We start from the raw sequence: 6,847 nt of genomic DNA, 5'->3' as shown, positions 1-6,847 counted from the left end.
ACAAATCTACTCCACCTTGAGATTTTCCTAAACATTCGACCAGAGATCCTCTCAGTTTACAGATACGATCCGCCTCGTGCGGTAGAAGCCCATTTGTGCCCCCCCCCCCCCCTTTTTTTTTTTCATCTGCTGAACTCTCGCCGAGCGGACTCATTTAAACTTCACCTAACTCACAACACTCGTTGCGACCTCTCAACTTACTCACGAACCACCATTGCAGGCTGATTGTGTTCGAAACTGGTTTTGCCCCGGAGGGCGCAGCGGGGTTTGCGGAGCCTCTTCCAAGCGTACACCCCTGAGGAAGCCGGGCGCCGGGCCGGGGGACGCTTGTACCCATTTTTACCGATGGGTTGCCGGCGGTGGGTTTCGAACCAGCCACCTTACGCAGCTGAGGCGGACGCCCAAGCCCCTCGGCCACAACCACAACATACCATCTGCAAACAAATGGTCTCACGGAGGGGTTCAACGATTTTACCCTTCCGCGCTAATACTTCTGATTACACTGCTCTCCTAAATTGCCCAAAAGGCTGACGAGTGCTGTCAGCTAGCCCGCGCCTTTACTTACCGACACCCAAGACTACTGCAAAAACCAGCACGACATGCCTGCTCCGATGTTCCCCGCCGACTCTCTCGTTTGGCTTTGGGTTCCTGCCAAGAGCACATTTTCCACCAAGTACCGTGGCCCTTACCGAGTCGTTCACCGTACGTCCACCGTCAACTACCTCACCGGGCTGAGCACGCCTTCCTCGGACCACCGCCACCGTGATCGCTAGCTTGCTGGTGTTATACAGTTTCTTTAAGTTACTTTGCATAAACAATAAATACTTGTTAATACGAACCATCGCTGCGCGAAGCGATCGGTACGTCCGATTGCTTGTCCTATTATAATGTATATAGGCCAGATATCTGCTCCGAACAGCGCCGACGCGGTGGCTCAGTGGTTACGGCGCTCGGCCGCTGACCCGACAGACACGGGTTCGGTACCTGCCGCGGCGGTCAAATTTCGATGGAGCCTAAATTCTAGAGGCCCGTGTACTGTGTGATGAAGCTGCACGTTAAAGAGCCCCAGGTGGTCGAAATTTCCGGAGCCCTCCACTACGGCGTCCCCCATCATAGCCTGAGTCGCTTTGGGATGTTAAACCCCCATAAACCAAATCGAACCGAACACCTCAAGTGAGTTTAAACTCCACGTAGACCAAGCATGCGTACAATATTTCGCGGAAACGCGCGAGTGGCGAGCGACGGCGCCTTCGTTGCTCGGTTATATATATATATATATATATATATATTCCTTTTCCCGTGGCTCTGAGGGCCGCAAAATTTTAAAGAGGAGAACAATCTGCCTTTCGGTATCGGAGGGCTAATAATATTTTGAGCGGACTACGGGCTACGGGCGCAGCTGGTGTGCTTCAGCGGTCGATGCAGGATAACTCGCGACGCTGGAGAGTGTTTGCAGAAAGGCGTCGAATAAGATGGATGCCTCCCAAATGCCCTCCAGTGTCTCCATCATTTAAGACTCACAAACAATTGTGTACTTAACATCTTAACCACACATCAGTGACACAAGCAGCAACACCGCGCTAGAAGCTTTCGCCTCACCGCACTTTAGGTCAGGAAAGTGACCGGCCCTTGAATTTTTATGAGAATGCTTACCAAGCCAAAGATGCTCAGGAACCGAACGAAAGCCCATGTCAGCCGGTTGCCGCAGCTTGCATGACGTTTGCGCTTTCGCTCAATTGGTGAGCGATGGAGCCCGAGGCAGACAGCCTCGACGTACTCTCCTCCTTTAGTTTCTCCTGTACGAAAGCTCCCTCTGGCCGGCCCGATATGCTGACAGCTTCGGTTTCATTGTTTTTTTATTTCATAACTATGCCATCTCCGACTGCGCAGTCGGAAAATATTCGTTGTTTATCCAACTCCACACGTATACTGCGAAAGTGTTCGGTACGTAAGAAAATGATGAATAAAACTTCAAGATTTTGAACTCGCACAAGCCCAGCCCAGGAGCTCAAACGAGTTTAAGCGCGTTCGAAAATTATAAACTGCCGAGATGGTACTCGACAATGAAATCAATCTTCTACCCAGTATAATGGATGGTACAATGTTCACCAACGTCTGCCAGTATACTTTTAACACTGGATAAGGGGTGGCAAGCCAATGCCAATATAGCCAGGTTTTTAAAATGGCTTAGCCAATTCTGGCAAAGAGTAGGAGAACTCTGGCTAACATGGCCCATGATAGCCAGGTACTGAAAATGGCTTAGCCAATTCTGGCAAAGAGTGGGAGGACTGTGGATAACATGTCCCATGATAGCCATGATTTGATGGCACAGCCAATATCAGATGCTCATTGGCAACTCTGGGCCTACTTAGGAGCACGCTTTGCCAGTGGCTTTCTAATATTGGCCCGCTGTCATGTGCTACCTGGGTCGTCTTTTGGCCGTAAGTCGCCAGGATGGTAACTCTCTCCCGCCAGGACATATTTAGCATAGCACAGAAAAACTTTATTGAGTTCAGATCAAGTGTCAGGAGGGCGGACTTGCCCTCCCGTCATTGTTGTGCACGGTCCCGCATCGGGTGAACAACGTTTATTCTCGATAAGAAGTCATATACAGGGTGTCCAAGCTAGCTTGGACCAAGATATTAAAAAAAAAAAAACCTAAGCGTTATTCGGAACTGAAATCGCGTGGATGTTAGGGTTTATCTAAAGTTACAGTACCATTTTTATCGTCCGAATTTAATAATTATTCGAGATAAATTATTTAATTTTTAAATATAGCTCGAAACGTTCAGGCATCAATAGGAAAGGTCTGGAGTTCCACAAATATTGCCCAACCCAGGCACTTCCAACGAGATAGCGAGAGCGGGTAGCTGGTCCTCCCAGATGCGAATCAAAGCCGCTGTTGTTGCATCAGGCCAGTTGACACGCCTCTGGGAGGACGATTCCTGCGACACTGCTGCTGCTGCCTCCATGCCTTCCACGGACGCCGCCATTTTGTCGGTTAAGCGCAAACGGAGCTTAGCCAGCTCGGTTTACGGTAACTACGGTTAGTGGCGTAACTACAGTTTGGCTTTCCGTGTGAGCGCGGCTAACTATAGTTAAGGGTAACCGCAGTTTACTTAACCATGGTTAAGGGTGCCCGTGTAAATGCGGTATTAGCGTGGTCGTTTTCATGAGGGAAAAACGAAAGCCCGCGGTTTAAAAAATACCACGTGACAGCAGGCTCCGTGCGAACGAATGCGCCGCGATTACAGTACTCATTCGTGATTTGCAAAAACATCGCCAGCGCCTTCTCTTCGCTTACGAGAAACAGCTGCTATCTTTGCTCGGCTCTGACGTTACCGGAAGCGGCTGGCGACGCATTGTGCATTCTGCTGGCGTGAGAGCGCAATTATCATCACAGAAACGAGAGCCGGCTTTCTCTCAACTGCCGCCCGAACCCACTGGCGCTTATTTTGGAACCAACTACAACGCGAAGCTCTGTCGTGTGCCGCACAAAAGGCGCGAAGCGAGCGATGTTTTTTTACAAGGATGCATGAGAGCGCTGCGACTGCGGCGCGTAGGCTAAGCCTAGGCACGACACCTTCAAGAGTCGGCAAAACGAAGGTTCCGATCGGTAGCGATAGAGAAAGAGGGGCGATGAGTGCACTCATCACTTTGGTATGCCGAAGAAAGCGAGCTCCGGCACGGTGAGTGATGGATGAGGGTTCAAGGTAGACCTCAGCTATAAAGCTGCGCAGAGAGAGCCTTAATTCCACCTCCGAGGGCCAGCTAGGGACCAACGGTGCCCGGGAAAGAGTGTTGCGGGCGAGCTGATGGGCCAGCTCACTGCCGTCAATTCCTGAATGCCAAGGGAAAGCGGCGGAGACCGCTCGTTCGGCCTCCCGTTGGAGCGGTGGGTGTAGGGCGCACTTGTGTGCGACTTAAGACAGTTTTCCACAGATATTCCTTCTTCGACTAGCGCTCCTCTAGGTTCGGCGTTCATGGCGAGCGGCTAGGCAAAAAGGATTCTAGGCAAAAGCAAAGATCAAACTGCACGTGAACTACTGGAAGCTTACCATATAAAGAAAAAGGGCGTTTTTTGCGTAAGCGATACTTCTGTTCATCTGTATAAAGCGGAATGTGGCCTTTTCTCTGCCAGGCGATAAGATGGGTTTCACGGTGTGATAAAGTTTTGTTTTTTAGTTGTTTGGGGTTTTTTTGTTTTTTTTTTTTGTGATCGAGGTACGTGTACTTGCTGCGCGCGCATCCGCGGCGGAACCTTTATATTTCCCATTCCTGGCGAAATAAAATCAGTTGTGAGTGCAGCTTTTGTCCGTGTCGTTGTGTTTCTCCCCTTTTTAGTGCTCGTAATTTTTTACGCTGCAGTTATGTGGAGGCGCCCCCGCCGCTGAGCTTCTCCTCGGGTACCCGCCGCGGAGGGACCGTGCAGCTACATTCCTCTGCTCTCATCACACTCTCCTCCTTGCGCGGTAACCACCCTCCGAGTGGTTCCCGTGGCAACCTCTCTCCGGTTGCGCATTCATCGCAGTTAATGCCGTTCCCGCCTCCACAGTAACCACGCTCAGCTTAGGCTTTCCTACACTCTCGCCATACCCCCTTGTACCACGGTAACCACCTTCCAGTTACGCCTTCCTCCTGCCACGGTAAACAGAGGCCACCCAGTTACATCGCTTACAAGACAAGAGCTCTTCCAGCCACTAATTAATTGCCACAGATACTTCCTCCCCCCCGCACTCTTCTTTTTTACGAACCTAGGCCAAGATGCCACAACTTTCCAAAGATAAACCTTAAATTATTCACAACATCGTACACGTGCATCTGTTCTATTCTGGCTTTCCTAAAGCTTCAGTATTAAGATGTTGCAGATTTTAGGATAGAATTTCTACTCTTCATATCAAGGATATGCATGGGCCACCATGGTGAATTTTTTTGACTCAACAGCTGCAAATACCTCTCTCAAATCATCATCAGCCTGACTACGCCCACTGCAGGGCAAAGGCCTCTCCCATGTCTCTCCAATTAACCCTGTCCTTTGCCAGCTGCGCCCACCCTATGCCTGCAAACTTCTTAATCTCATCCGCCCATCTAACCTTCTGCCGCCCCCTGCTACGCTTGCCTTCTCTGGGAATCCACTCCGTTACCCTTGAGGACCAGCAGTTATCTTGCCTTTTTTTTTACTTTTATATTTGAATATCAGGGTGTCTACCAAGTTGACGTTTCCAAATTCCCCGAGTTTTCCAGGTTTTCCACGAGTGCATTTGTAAAATTCCCTGAGTGACACAGTACATTCTTTTATGTGAAAACAAGCTGACACAAAGCCACCTGATGATATCACTCCCCAGTAAGCATGTTAAAAAAATAAAAACAATGATTTATCCTTATTTGAATAGTAAGGAATAGTGTTTATTTCTTTTAAAAAAGGGGGGAGAGATTAGCAAAATGCATAACAAATCGAATATTTTGGAAAAAATGCTAAAAACAAACTGCAAATAGAGTTCAACCTTTTTAAATACGAACTAAAAGTAAGATGCATGCGGAAACAAATATTTTCAAATGCGAATATATTTCTATCTACTGGTAGTAACGGAAATGGTGTGGGACCTGAACTTTAGCATCACAAGTGCGATTCCCTCTCAGCAAGTCTATTCAGACGAACTGCAGATTATAGAAACTTTAGTTTGTAGAAGTGAAAGAGCGACAAACCTCAAAGTAACACTGGAAAGTCAACCTCAAGTTCGTGCATAACGCTTCCGTGTTGCTTCACTGCTTTAGAGTTTATTTTCGTTTGGATGAGGAACACTTGCATCTCGGCGTCATCCAACACTTTGCTTTTTAAGCTCGAGCTCTTTCACAGAAGCAGCGGCACGCTTTCTTTCCCGTTCCTTCCACAGTGCACCGACCCTTTCTGCTCTCGTCCTCTCCAGCTCTTCTTTCCAGCGTGCATCGCCCGACGGACCATTTGGAGCATCCTCTTGGTCAGCTGAACGTTGGCAACTCCTCCTGCCGACATTACGGCGTCATACACGATTCGCTGGGTGACCAAAGATTACTCCTAATTTTCAACAAGGCATTCCTTGTTAATAGAATGTCCCCACTCGAGAGACGCACTTCCGTGAGAAAGAGGCAATCACCTTTACAAATAACAGTTTTGTTCGAACCACAGATGCTTGCCCAAAGGGCATCCAGCCGATGCGTGCTCCTACTGAAATTTTTCAATGCCGCTTGCGTCGAGGCTAGGGAGCATACATGCTTGTAGGACCGCACCGCCCAGTCAGCTTCTGTTCCTGTCATCCATTGGTGCTCCGTTAGAACTTCAAGTGCATCACTTAGACGCCGTTCCCCAGAGATCGGGAATCAGCGCGCACGCGGGATCCAGAGATGACGATCCCCTCGCCAGCTTAAACTTCAACGGCGACCTCTCCGCGATCTTTTTGGTGCAGTTCTTCACGAAAGCGGCGCAGCCCCTTCTGAACCCTGGGATAACTGAATCTGAAAGTTTCAGGGCCTTTCGGAGTACATTCTTCATAGCAAACCCAAGGTCAACCTTGGGCGTCGCAACTACGTTCGCAGTAAGGTCCAGGTCCATCTTGATCAAGTTCAACGGACTGTCCGCCGCCATTATTACTTCTTTCTTTACTATTCTAGTCATTAGAGATCGTAGAAGGTTCTCCAAAGCTTCGCCATGAAATGGAAGCTTAGGCGAATCGGTCTGGAACTGAGCCAAGAACGGCTGCAGTTCCTCAGCGATGCCAAGCATAAAGGTTAGCTTTGCAGACAGCAGAGGATCGCGAATGGCTGTTTCGACCACACAGTAACTGGAGCTGGTCAGTCGGTTGTTCCCGTT

This window comes from Amblyomma americanum, chromosome 4, assembly GCF_052857255.1.
Source record: "Amblyomma americanum isolate KBUSLIRL-KWMA chromosome 4, ASM5285725v1, whole genome shotgun sequence".
Taxonomy (NCBI): domain Eukaryota; kingdom Metazoa; phylum Arthropoda; class Arachnida; order Ixodida; family Ixodidae; genus Amblyomma; species Amblyomma americanum.
This window is presented reverse-complemented; position numbering follows the sequence as displayed.